The sequence below is a fragment of the Amblyomma maculatum genome, chromosome 10 (assembly GCF_055883805.1).
Source record: "Amblyomma maculatum isolate TAMU_Amacu chromosome 10, ASM5588380v1, whole genome shotgun sequence".
Taxonomy (NCBI): domain Eukaryota; kingdom Metazoa; phylum Arthropoda; class Arachnida; order Ixodida; family Ixodidae; genus Amblyomma; species Amblyomma maculatum.
In genome coordinates, this window is record NC_139353.1 from 72337938 (window position 1) to 72352789 (window position 14852).

General features: G+C 49.4%; 2 pseudogenes; both read left to right on the top strand.

Annotated features, from left to right (window-relative positions):
• The first annotated feature begins 500 nt into the window (after positions 1-500).
• Positions 501-9760, top strand: LOC146176778 (uncharacterized; annotated as a pseudogene).
• A 2089-nt stretch (positions 9761-11849) lies between these two features.
• LOC146176779 (uncharacterized) lies at positions 11850-13457 on the top strand (annotated as a pseudogene).
• The last annotated feature ends 1395 nt before the right edge of the window (positions 13458-14852 follow it).

Below are 14852 nucleotides of genomic sequence, written 5' to 3' on the forward strand. Positions count from 1 at the left end.
AAATGCGGCTATTTCAGCCCGCGCAAAGAGGAGTTCCGCGAAGCAATAAACAAAGTTGAGCACTCTGAGATAAGAGATAGACGAGAGCATTTTGCTTTTACACGGGGTCAGGCTCCCTATAATTAACGATAATATTCAGGATAATATTGCTCTTGATGAAAGCCTATACTCGCAGAAATCGCAACAAGAATCTCTGCACAACTTCAGAGCACACGTTTTTTGCGACACGAAAAGAAGGAATAATAGCTACTTCATATTTTAATTAATGTGTGAATTTTAAGCCAGCGAAAATGCCGATTTTAGTAAATCGAGCGTTATATTTTAGTGCACGTTCTTGAGGCAGGTGTCTTTCTTTTTTAGATTGACATAGCCCCGTGCTGCCTCTTGAAGTGAGAAAGAAGAAGATTGATCTTTGATCTGTCGCGACGCTCGCTTCTCTCGGCGCGCCCTTTCGTCACTGATTTGGAGCCCACAGCCTACGCGACGCAGGAATCTTCGAGATGCCCAAGTCGAGGAAGGACGGCGGGGTCTCATCGAAAGCGAAGACGCCCTCCACTGGAAGTGTAGAGTCTCACGGGATTAGGGAGTTAATGGCGTTGGTTCCAGCCAACAAGCAGACAGGTTCACAGGTGGACACGCCCAAGTCCAAAACGTCCGGCTCTACTCCATTCGCTTCTAGGGCTGCTTCAGCCGCTAAAGCGGATAAACCCAAGTGGAAGGGGTCGGGCGCCGCCTCTGCTTCATCCTCGAGGTCAGACATGCCGCGAAGCAGAAAATCCAGTATCCCTGCGTCGTCCGCGAAGTCGGCCTCACCTCCGAATTTAGGCATGCCTGGACACAAACAATTTAACTCCTCTGCTTCGCTCCCGAAGTCAGCCTCACCTCCGAAGTTGGACAAGCCAGGACAAAATAGATCGAGCACCTCTACGTTGCCCCCGACTCCAGTCCCAGCTGAGAATTTGGTCGTGTCGGTGGCTGCAAAAAACGGGGCCGAGGAAAAAGAAAACAAGCCCGTGATGCCTCATGCTAAAGAGAAAGTCGATGCCAAGGTGAGAACTCTTCTTTTTCAATTCATTGTGTTGGGAGTGAAGCTTCAAAACTGCCGCGCTTCCAAATACCTTGGGACCGCGCCAACCATGTATTGCCGCTCTTTGCGCATATTAATTCTCGCGAGCCTCTAGTACATGTCTGCGGGGCAAAAGTATGCGGGTGAAGGCGTTGTAAGAAATGTTACAGGAATTATAATTTTGTCGCCCTCTGAAGAAAAGGTTCTTTCCAACTTATAGATATCAGAAAATGGCAATTTGGAGTACAATCCATTCTGAAATTTAGGCACAATAAATAGACGAGGTATGTGTCGCGTTTGCTCGCCAGTGCAATACCGCTCAAATTGCTGGAAAGGGATTTGTTTTGCAGGCTTAGTACTGTACTGCACCATAGGAATAAACAGTCTTGTGTGCTCTCAAATCAATTGCCAAGAGGTAGGTAGTTGAAATCGCCGGACAATGTTTGGTCTTCAAGGTACGTGACGTAATGAGGCCGCAAGATATGGGCGAGGTGCTGATGTGAAGAGTGAAGCGACCTTTAAAATTTGCAGTGACGTTCGCACGGCTGTGTTAAAGCAAAGGTGCATATCTAGCTATGTGGTGTTCCACGTAATGTGGTATAGCTGCGATTTACGCTGAGGAAGTTTCAGATTATAGATTTATAAATTAAGAGATCATTGATTTTGCGAGTAGGAAATTGTGTATACAAAACAGAGCATACGCAGTGGGAGTAACGGAGGCAGGATACACTAAAATCTAATGTGGTGTAAACAAGTCCAACTTGTTAATGTATACATAAATTTCAGTTGCGGTAGCGGCTGAAAGTTTCAGACATTTTTATCTGACACTAGCCTCTTGATATCAAATGCAGATTTGTTCCTTGCGTTTCTGAAGAACAGTAGTTCGATGTTACTGTACCATCAGGTTACTTATTCTGCCTTTTATTATCTTAATCAAACACGTCTGAGATTTTTGACCCGGAAATGTTTATGGTGGTTTTTCTTCTTGATAATAATAACGTTTCACCGCATTGTTTCGCTTCACTCGATGCCCAAAGACAACCATATGTCTGTATGCTCAAGGATTGCAGCCGCTAGTTCGGCAAGAAGATTCGCTCAGCCTTCACCTGGAATTGCTATATGGGGTATTTCAGATAGGAAGCCTTGGGTGTACGTTGAACAAAAAGCTTTCTGGAGGGTAGTTCGAACCACTGAAGTGCGATGAGACGAAAGCCTCTATAGCGTAGTGGATCGCAGCCGTCCACTACAGCACCTCTATCTCCCTCTCTTCTTTTAATCCCACCTTTCTCGCTTCCTTTACGGCCTGGTACATGTGTGCGCGTAGAACTGTGACAGATACTGTGCCTTTGCTATCCTGGAAATCAATTTCAAATGCCGCTGATGCCTGCTCTACTAACGCCTCCCTGACATCTGGGTCTGCTTCTGTTTGCTTTGTGGTGCGGCGTTTGAGGAAGCGGAAATGAAAGGCGCCGCATGGACGCCTGGGTCGGACACCCGGCGGAGTCAGGTTCGCATATGCATGAATCGCCTGGTGACGTCATGACCTCACGTGACGGTACATCGCGCGCCCCTTGTTGAACACAACCAGTATTTCATTGAACACATCAGAGTTCACCACCGTTCTAATATTCGCTTACAGGAAAGGAAAGGCGCCATATCTGTCATCATCATATTAGACAATGGGAAATATGAACATCGTTTGACGATCCGGAGCGCGTTTTAGTTGGTAAGCATTGGCCTGGGGAGCCATGGGATGGAGGTTTTGATTCCTTGTGGAGAAAAGGTTTATTAATTTATTTTAACTCTCGCTTTCGGAAGCGTGACACCTCTGCTTACAACCTTCTGTCGACAATGTGGAGACATTAAATGTTTTCGCTTTAATAGCGGGAGCACTGCAGAATCTGCACTGGAGAAACGCGAAACCTGATTGCTGCTTCTGCACACCGTACATCGCCTGCTCTTGTATAGCCTTTGCTAGCAAGTTGAGGTCTGGTGGCGTACAGTGGAAACTTTAGGCTTTCTTTACTTCATCCGGAGCTACCAAGCAGTCGTCAGAGCGAAACATGTGCGGATGTTTAACCCAACCCGTACCACATCTACAGCGGGAATTGGGTTTTCGTGACAAGTTAACAAATTGGTGCTGCGAAGACAAGGTCCCATATTAGCCCCTTTGAAATGGCTGCCACGTCGATTTTGGAGCCTTGCACGTTGATTAAGGCCTCGCTGCGCCGTATCGTGTGTCGGCTGAGAATTGAATATTTGTTTTCAATGTTTCCTTTTTCCTATCGAGATATCATTTAGTGCTGCATCACTACTGCCCGCATTTTGCTAAAAGCTGATTTCTGATCTTTGAGCTGATCTTCGACCTTTCCGAGCGACTAGAGGTGCCTTCAAAAACATGAGTGACACATACCGTTGCCTCTAAATTTCTGTAATCCAAATTTAGAACTCGGGCGAACTTTGATGGATCCGGCGGAACGCTGGTTGTGTTCGACAAGGGGCGCGTGCTGTACCCTATGCAGTACCAGTGCTCAGGCTTTCGTACAGTGTAATTCATTCAAAGGAGCAGTGGAAGGCTGCCGTGCGCCTGATCTTCAGTGCCGGGTGTCTTGATTTGCCAAGCATGTTTCTAGGCTTTACCTAGCCTAGTAGGTAGCACTTTGGGCCACTAAGGAGTGATGAGGGGAAAATATAGCATGGTAGCTGTAGTGTTTAGCACCTTTCCGCCCTTCAGCTGTCCAGAAAGAAGCACGACACTTCGCGAGATAGCGCGGGACATCGCAATTCTCCTTCTCTACAGTGAGGAAGATAGTAGCGGGGATTCTGCGAGTGACAAATACGGCGCCTCCCCTTTGCTGTTACCCGATTATAGAACGCCGATGAACTTTGATGCAACAGAATGCTGGTTGTATTCGACACGGAGCACATGATGTACCGTGTGCTTTCATTTCTCTAATGCAGATTCTGCAGTGATCTCGGAATTTTAAGGCGAAAGCCTTACTAGGCACATGAAAAGAAATCACATGCGGGAGAGTTGTGCGCGAGATATGTTATATTCCGAGAGATTCCACGAGATTAGTTCTTATCTAGCTTCCCGTTATATGGAATGCCACATTTGAGCGCACGCAGATGAACACTACGCGACAGGAGCGATGGTGTACATATACTGTGCTTTTTCTGTTAACCAGTTATATGTATCACTGCAACGAACGCCGATAAGAGAGAGAGAGAAAAAAAACTATTGTCGGGAGCAGACTTACAGGGTGTTAGGCAAATTATGTTTTGATAAGAGTTGGAAGGGTAGGCTTTGGTCATTGTCCTCTTAAATAACATCTGAGAGACCCCATAATTTTAAGGCGTAAGCCTTTAATGCCACACAGTTGTTAGCAGCAGCTGTCGGCAGAGACTGTTGGCAGGGGTCACACTTTCGAGAGCGCACCATAAAAATAAAAATTTGAGGACATTTTGGCGACTGAAGTGATGTAAGGCGAAAGCCTGAGTGGTGCATTCTGCTACGCTAATTTACAGGGTGGCCGGCACAAATTTGCATTTCATTATTTATTTAGGCAGCTGTCAGTGATTAGTAATTATAAGTAATCAATAATTTTAAGTATTCAGCTAGACTGAATAATTAGTCAAAATTAGTAGGTGGTTATTGATTGCCATAGGGCCATATAAAACATCAAATATTTATTATGCAATTGACAGTAGTTAGTAATTATAATTAATTTGTCATTAATCACTAATCATTTCATTCGTTAATAATTAGTCATTATTTAGTAGTTGCTTATTGTTTGGCATGTCTATATAAGGCGGCATTTATTGTTAAGTAATTGATTACGCAACTGTATGTAATTAGGAAACAATAATTAGTCATCAATTATAATTACTAAATTAGTCAGTAATAATAAATATTTAGGCATTGATTAGGAATTAGCACTTATTTAGCAATTAGCAATAAGTATTTATTTATTTAGTCATTATTTAGTAATTAAGCTTTGCTTGGCATATAACCTTGTAAGGCATGCATTCGCACATACTTAGGGGTGCGCGGCGCTAATTATTAATTAATTACATCACTGCCCTACTGTAATTGTTTAGTAATTTATAATTAATTAGTAATCAGTAAGTAGTAAATAATAATCATTGTTCTGTTTTATTAATTTTATTGTTATTATTATTATTGTAATTATATATTCTTAATGTTTTATTGCGGAACTGCACTACTGAGTAATTATTAATTCACTAGTCATTATTTAGTAATGAATCATTGATTGGCATATGACCATATACGGCCATGGTGCTCTATGATTGGTCGAGACCTCCATAATGTCATCTCATCTCGACCAAAGAGAGCAACCGCAAAAGCGCCACACTTGCTGATGACAACGATGAGGCTATAAAGGATTTCAGTTCACTCCTACACTACCCTTAACCCTCAAGCATCTACCCTCTTACACCGCTCGCTCACATTTCAAACCCATGACATAACATCGGACGTGCATTGCGTCATCACCGAGATTATACACCACACACACACTGTGCCATCTATTTTTATATCCAACATATACCATCCCCCGTCCCGCCCAATGTCCTCACTGGAAACGCTCCTGCGAGATCTCCAACGACTCGCAGGGAAGCATCCATTGATTAATGGGGGGACTTAAATTGTGCACACACAGATTGGGGCTATCGGGCCACCTCAAGCCGAGGGCAACGCCTCTGGTCCTTGGTACGTGGGCTCTGTCTCACTCTGCACAATATTCTTCACACTCCCAAGCGAATCGGCAATAGCATCTGCATGGACAGCAGTCCAGATCTGACACTCAGCCGCCACCTCGTGGAGATCACCTGGAACAGGACACACCATACACTAGGCAGCGACCACTACATTATCTTTCTCGCGGTACCATTTACACAGCCTCGTAAGATATTCCTTACACACATGCTAACAAACTGGGATGCCATTCGCAAAATGCGAATGGACTACCTAGATTCAACCCTCACAGACATCGACCAATGGGTAAGCTCACTCATGACCGATGTCTCCACACACACCCAACACATCGAAACAACACAGGACACTCCTACATTAGACTCTAGACTCGCCCACCTCTTGGAGGCTTATCACAGCCTCCTGGAGCGCTGGAAAAAGAACAAACTTAACCGCAAGCTGAAAAAGAGGCTGGCCGCACTGCAGTCACAGATCACCCAACATGCAGAGGAGCTCTGCTGGTCCAACTGGGGACAGATTTGTGACAGCATGGCCGGCAATCTGTCCACCAAGCGAGCCTGGCAACTCCTTCGACATTTCATCGACTCTACACAGTCCAAAACAGCTGCGCAACATCACGTCACTCGGCTCATACACAACACGGACTTAACCCCGGACGTCCTTTTGGACAACCTAAAACAAACACATACATCACCCGGCACATCCGACCCCCTTCCTCCCTATACAGGCCAACCAAATTCTACTCTCGATGTTGAGATTACGGAAGCCGAGGTCCAAGCGGCCCTCCTGACTCTCCGCACCTCTTCCGCTCCTGGTGTTGACAAAATCTTCAACTCCATGCTTCGCAACCTGGATGATCAACTTTAACAAGCATTTGTTAAAGTAGCGGACTACTTTAACAAATGCTGGGCGGAAGGTACCCTCCGCCAGTCTTGGCGTCATGCCAAAGTTATATTTATTCCTAAACCAAATAAACCACTCACACTAGCAAACCTCCGACCCAGCTCCCTCACTTCGTGTCTGGGAAACCTTTTCGAATGCGTCGTGCTGGCGAGACTCACTCAGCACATGACGGACAATGACCTCTACCCCCCCAGCATGGTCGGCTTGCGCCTCCGTTTGTCCGCGCAGGAAGCCATGCTGCATCTCACCACCGACATTTTTGACCCGGCTATCCCGGGCCATACAAAGGCCGTCCTGGCTTTGGATTTATCTAAAGCATTTGATCGAGTTGATCACACCGCGATCATGACAGCCCTCTCCTGTCTTGATGTGGGTGTGCGTACGCACACCTATATCGGAGCTTTCCTTAACAACCGCACGGCTGAGGTCCACTTTGGCCCACACACATCACCTCCTTACTACCTTAAAGGGGTCGGTACTCCCCAGGGCTCTGTCCTCTCCCCTTTCCTGTTCAATGTGACAATGATATCACTCGCCCGCAAACGTACTACGATACCACACCTCTGGCACACCCTCTATGCCGACGACATAAAGTTGTGGACCACCCACGGCAGTGATGGCGACATAGAAGGCACACTACAAAGCGCCGCCACATTAACACAAGAACACGCACGAAGCATCGGACTCTCATGCTCCCCAGAGAAGTCCGAGCTCCTCATCCTCCGCCCCACCACCCGTAACCCTCCCAGCGCCCCCATAACCGTTGCTTTGGATGGTCGCCCCATTACGGAGGTGGACACTCTCCGGGTCCTGGGGCTTCATATCCAAAGCAACGGTAGACACAGCCTCACAATAAAGGAACTCAAGCGGGTGACAGGTGCGATTTCGCACCTCATCCGCGGAGTTTCGGGCCAACATCGGGGCATGAGGGAGCACGAGCTATGTCGTCTCATTCATGCCTTTATCCTCAGCCGATTCTTATACACGCTCCCTTACCTCGGACTTGGAGGTGAAGAGATCTCCACCTTGGACGCGATGCTTCGTACCGCGTTCAAAACCGCCCTCCACCTACCCCTCAACACTTCAACAGAGAAATTACTTCAGCTGGGTCTCCACAATACTGTTGGGGAGCTTGTGGAGGCCCACAGACAAACCCAGTATATCCGATTGACACAGGCTGGCACCGGACGTCACATCCTCAGAACTTTCGATGTTCACATCCCAGCTAACGACCCCACACTCCTCTCCATCCCACGCCCTATCCACTCAAACCTTCTTGTCAAACCCCTTCCCCGAAACTCCAATCCACAACACCACGAGCCCCGCCGCCGAGCCCGGGCAAAGGCGCTCCACAAATATTACGGCTCCGAGACGGATACCGTATGGGCGGACGCCGCATGCTCGGGTGATGAGGCGGCGGCTGCCGCGGTGAACAATACTCTTCAGTCCATTGCAACTCTCCCCCTCCCCTCTGTTACCTCCTCAGAAGTGGCCGAGGAGGCAGCGATCGCCCTTGCAATTGCCCACACGGAAGCTAAATATATACTCACAGACTCAAAAACTGCACTACTAAATTTCGCACGTGGGCGAGTTCATGTTTCTGCTTTTTGCGTACTGACCTCGCCCACTGCCAACCCGCACTGCCACGTGCAGCTTATCTGGGTGCCTGCGCACTCGGGGAACCCTGGCAACGAGGCCGCCAACAGACCATGCCCGAGGCCTAATACGCCGGGCATGGGCGGTCCCCACGTCGGAGTTTTCCCGGGAGCGCATGCACACGTTTAAAGAGATGACTCAGGCCTACCTGGTCGAGAGACAGATCTACCCCCCACCTCATGCCTCCCTCAGCAATCACCCCCAAACACTATGGCGCCGCCTCCAGACGCGAACCCTCCCATCCCCTTACATTAGTTCCGCTACCACCCCCCTCTTACCGACCTCTTCTGCACCCTTTGCAACCACCCCACTGCCACCCTCGCCCACATTCTATTCCAATGCGCGGCGGATCCTCCCCCGCGGGGTCTGGCGCACTTCGCCACCTGGGAGGAATGGGAGACCCTGCTACACTCTAAGAACCCGGTCCGGCAAAAGACCGCCACAGACCGAGCTGCCGACGTCATGAACCGTAGGAACATGAACGTTTGAGTGTAGTGGGGCCGTGCGGGGGCCCAGGGGCCTGCGCGCCCCGAACTCTTCGGTTAAAATAAATGTTTTTTACTACTACTGCTTTCGCCTTAAAAAGCTTGACTCCACCGGTAATCAAATCTCTCTCCCTTTTTTCTTTTCTGTAAACCAATTTGAAACGACACCGATTCCTGCTTTAGAGTGAAAGCTGTGAGTATTGCAGTAATAATCCTTTCAGATCTTTTCAAAGAATAGATGCTGTTCTGCAACTTTATCAAAACCCCGTCTGATTAATTCTTCCGCCTCAACCTGAAGCTCATTTGCTCTGACACTGCGCACAAAGCTTGCGAGCTGTTGTCGTCTTTATGAGGTAAGTTTGACTATGGTGCTTACTTAGTTAGGCCGCGCATAATGAGAAACCACAACCGTCTGCGACAAGACTGAGGAGCAAAATACGCCAGCGCAGTTTCTAGCAAAAGGCAGTTGTGGCATCATCTGGCGTGGCTGCAAGAAAGCGCTGCGGTTCAAAAGCGCTGAGGCAAACATGGCACGTTCCTGTAATGGTGCTAGATGGCGCCGCTGCTGCCATTCGGCGGATAAGTTACGTTTGCGTATTTTGCCCCTCAGTCTCGTCGCAGACGGTTCTGGTTTCTCATCATGCGCGGCCTAACCAAGTAAGTATCATGGTCAAATTCACCTCGTAAAAAAGGAGACAACAATGCGCAAGCTTTCTGCACAGTTTCAGAGCCTTCAGTTGAGGTGAGAAAGTTTTAAACTAGGGTTGGATAAAGTTGTAGAACACTATAATAACAATTGGTTCACAGGGATGTAAGACATTCTTTGTCATACGTCTTCTGTGGACACCTGACTGGTGCATAATGAGTCGGAGAGAGGTGCGAGTGAAAGTGGAAAGTCAGAAACGGATGATGTAATGGAAGGCTGCGTAGTAATTTCGACCACCTGTTTTTTTTTTTAATATAACGTGCACCGGCATTCAACGGCACACGGACGATTGATTGATTGAATGTCCTTTATTGAATGGGAAGGCTCATGGCCATGGATGGGGATAAAGGGGAGTAGACATAATCTTCATTGTTTATTTAGGTCGTCACTCGAATCACTCTCCGTCTCGCCTCAGTCGAAATGTAGGCGCCGACGATAGGGATCACATAAATTATAGATATGAAAATAGAAAGGTGCTTTACACATTTCGGTAGACACCACAGAATAGTGGACACCTACACCTAATCAGTTCAAGGTCACTTTTTAAGATATTTTTTGTAAATAATAAATTGATTTTTAAAGAAAGTTGCGCTGTGGACGACCAAGAATTGCGTCGAACAAAATCAGCGTACTGTTGAACGCATAAAATTTCTTTTGAGTTTCACGCATAAATGACTTACATTCCTTGCTCTCTATCTTGACTGCCAGCGGCTGCGTTTCAATAGAGGCGAAACGGCGAGGCGACGTCCCTGCACCTGAAATATTCCCTGGTGTTCGATGGTGGCTGCTTCAAGCCCTACGTTGCTGGGACTGATAGGTCACTCCCGCTTGCGGCGTGGGCTAGCCTGCCACTATATCTTATATTTTGTAGGCCTTCATTGCACCAGCTACCGTTACAGTGGTGGACGATGGCTGTTGCGCCACGCGTCTTTCTCTCCTCTTCTTTTTCTTTCTTCTCTATTTTCTCTTTTGTCTGCACGAGGCAGCGGATGCTGTTGCGACTGAAGGAAGAAGGAAAACAAAATGCACGGGCCTGCTACTGGCTCTGTAGCTGAGCCACCTCCGCTGCCTCGTGCAGACAGAAGAGAAAATAGAGAAGAAAGAAAAGGAATAGGGAGAGAAAGACGCGCGCCGCAACAACAGCCGTCGTCCACCACCGAAACGGTGGCGGGTGCAATGATGGCCTACAACAGATAAAAATGCGGTGGCAGGCTAACCCCCCCCCCCCCACCTCCCCCGCAAGCGGCAATGGTCTACCAGTCCCAGCCCTGTAGGGCCAGGAGCAGCCACCTCCCGCAGCGGAGGTGGTGGTTGTTGATGTGGCTGTAGGAAGAAGAAAAAGAAAATCAACTGGCCTGCTACTGTTATGTAGCTGAGCCATCGGACTGCTTCGTGCGGGCAAAAGAAAAAATAGAGAACGATAAAGAAGACGGAGAGAAAAACGCGCGCGGCAACAGCCACCGTCCACCACACCTCAAACCCGAGCCGAGACACAAAAACATCTCCAACAAGCTATTCATAGCTTCGATGGAAATACATCAAAATTGGCACGCAAACTGCGCGACCAGTATTTTTGCACTAAGCAGTATCCCGGAGGACCCGCGTAATCGTATGCAGGTTCAGAGAACGCGGATCTGGATCAAGCGTTCAGGTTGCACGACCTGAAGGTGGCCCGCGCTAAATTGAAACGAGGAACGGCACCGGGCAGGGACAAGATAACTGTGAAACTGCTTGCCAATCTTCCCGACCCCGCCTACGAAACCCTCCTCGCTTTCATCAACTCGATCTGGCTTGGTGAGGCACATCTACCAATTGAATGGAAGAACGCCCTGGTAACTTTCATTCCGAAAGCCGGCAAAGCACCTCCGCCCCATCTCCCTCACATCTTGTGCGGGAAAGCTGATGGAGACCATGGTGCGGGACAGACTGTCTGGGTTTCTGGAAAATGAACGCACATTCTTAGACGCCATGTTCGGTTTCCGCCCACAAAGGTCCGCTCAGGATGTTCTGCTTCAACTTGACCGAGAAATTCTCAACCCTGTCGAATATCCCTTCAACGATAAGGCAGTACTCGCCCTTGACTTGAAGGGGGCTTTCGACAACGTCACACACGAAATCACACTGAAACCTCTCTCCCAGACGAACTGTGGACATAACACATTTCAGTACATCAAGCAATTTCTCTCAGATCGGAAATGTTTCATCCGAATACAAGACGAATAACACGGCCCATATAAACTGGGAACGAGAGGCACCCCACAGGGCGCGGTCCTCTCGCCATTACTTTTCAATCTGGCCATGATGAAACTCCCGGCTCAGTTTGCGACGGTCGAAGGCATCCAGCACGCGCTGTACGCCGACGAAATAACCATCTGGGCTAAACACGAATCGGTTGGAGACATTGAGGCCAGCCTGCAGCAAATGGCGCAAATCGTAGGCGCTTACGCCCGCCGCTGCGGCCTTCAATACTCACCGTCCAAATCCGAATTTGTGCACATTCGCCCGTCGCCTAAGTGCACCACAAAAATGGAACTATCCCTGGCCAGCGGTCCGATACCCGAACATGATGAGATTAGAGTATTTGGTCTCCTTATCTACAAACATCGATGGGCTGATACAACACTAGCAAAACTGCGCAAGGTAGGGGACCAGGTGGGCCAGATGGTGCGCCGGGTTTCAAACAAACGGGGGGGGTTACGATGCTGCAGACGCTTTGCGGCTGGCGCATGCATTCGTGACCAGTCGAGTACTCTACTCGACTCCTTACCTCCACCTGCGCAGGTTTGATGAGAACGCGCTCGAAGTGATTCTCAGAAAGATGTACAAGCGTGCCCTCGATCTCCCGATCAACACATCCAACCACCGGCTTATGGGCCTGGGGATGATAAACACATTCGCGGAGCTCCGAGAGGCGCACTTGACCAATCAATACACAAGACTTTCAAAAACGCCGTCGGGACGCCGCCTATTAGCCCGACTACACATCCACCACCCAACATTTACAGAAGAGCGCGTAGGCATTCCTAAAATCTGGAGATACGGCCTGCACGTACGCCCTCTTCCGGTTAACATGACACGTGACGACCACAGTGGCAGGCGCCTTGCGCGGGCGGAGGCACTGGCCCGTCACTATGGGAACAAACAGGGAATATTCTACGTGGACGCCTCCGGCCCTCACCATGGGGGGTGGTACACAGCCGCAGTCGTCCATCAAAAAATCACGGTGAATGGCCTAACGTTCTGAGCTCAAGACTTAACACATGCGGAAGAAGTTGCCATCGCGTTAGCCGCCACAGAGAAGGACTCACGAGTCATCATCACCGACTCGAGAGGGGCCTGCAGAAATATTAAACACGGGTACATTCCTCTCTTTGCGCACCGCATCCTTCAAAACAGTGACTACCTCGGGGCCCCCGCGTCGTGGACTCCAGCTCACATGGGCCTCGAAGGCAATGAAACGGCAGACGCCGCCGCCCGCGCGCTCACTCTCCAGGCAACGCCTTCAGACCATTATGATACGGATCTCGAACCCAATCTGGCTCTCACTTTTCGAGAAATTACTGAATTATTTCAACTAGGCCATGCAATTTATCATAAGCCTTGTAAGGGCCTTACAAAGGTGGAGGAACTCACACTCCTCCGCCTTTACACCAAAACGCTGCTATGCCCAGCAGTTTTAAAACACTTTGATCCTGCCTGTACAGGAAAGTGCCCGCACTGTGCGGAGAAGTCTTTGGACATCTTCCACATGGTGTGGGCATGTCAGTCAACCCCAAACATCACCCCCAAACCCAGCCCCACCTGGGAGGACTGGGAGGCGGTCCTGCTCGGTTGCTCCGACCTGGCAAGCCAGAAGGCCCTGGTCCACCGAGCCCGGCCGCAGCGGTTGCTAATGGGCTCCTGTAATGAGGAGCCCATTGCCTGAGGTGGCCCCGGCTACCTCAAGCTTCCTCCGAATAAAGGTTTTCACACACACACACACACACACACACACACACACACACACACACACACACACACACACACACACACACACACGCACACGCACACGCACACGCACACGCACACACACACACACACACACACACACACACACACACACACACACACACACACACACGCACACGCACACACACACACACACACACACACCACCACCACAGCGGTGGCGGGTGCAATGACGGCCTACAATAGATAAACATTCGGTGGCAGGCTAGCCTCTGCCGCAAGCGGTGGGGGTGGTTAAACATATATTAACAGATAAATGGTTACAGAGTGGTGTTTGGGTTAGAGACTTATCGATCTCCTCCCCTCACAATACTAGGTGGAGCCCCTATTCCGGGGCCCCATTGGCAAGCAATGCCGCCCGCGTTCGTTGAACAAAGGCCTTTTAAGCCTTGATATCTTGACAGCCGAGCAGGGGCGCCTCCCAGTCCCCTCTAGTTGGACTGGGGTTGGGGGGAATGGATCGGTTTGACTGGCACGCCCAGACCATGTGGAAGATGTCAGCCACCTCCTCACAGTACTGGCATGCACCATTTTGATTAGGAGGCGCTCGTCAGCGCGACCCAGTCCCTTATAAGGGGCCGGGTAGCGCCTGTGCTCCTCTTTGCAGTAATTGGTGATATCTTTGAATGTAAGGGCCAGATTGTCTGATTGGGAGTAGGCTTTCAAGGACAGGGAGGCAGCCCGGGGAGAGAGGGCGCGAGCTGCCTGATTGGCATGTTCGTTTCCCTTGAGCCCCTGGTGACCGGGTGCCCAAATAGAGGTTGTGCGGAGTTGGGTCTATGTATCGGCAGCTAGATTGCAGTATACGCCGGGCAAGTGGGGGAGCCCACCCCAGCCTATAGTACCACAGGCCCCTCGCGAATCGGTGATGATTTGTTTCGACTTGGAAATACTGAGAGCCAAATCGATAGCAATCTCCTCCGCGTGAGTTGTGCTGTAGGCTTTAAAGTTAGTTCGTTAACCGGGTTTGTATTGTGTACGACTCCAGCCGTATACTACCCCCCGTGGTATGGGCCGGAAATATCTACATAATGCACGTTTTGCTGTGATCATAGTATCACTCCAACGCCTCCGCGCGCGCCTCGCGACGACCGTTATGGTCTTCTTTGGACATGTTGCGGGGAAGGGGTCGGACCCGGAGGGCGCCTTTCCGGAGTTCTGGCACTCTCACCTTTTACTCAATGTGGTAATGATGTTTGATGTGTAGTCGGCCAAGAGGCGGCGCCCGGGCGTGGTCTGTGTGAGACGCGTATATTGGCTTAGTAAGTGGGCTTCTCGTAGCTCCCAGAAGGT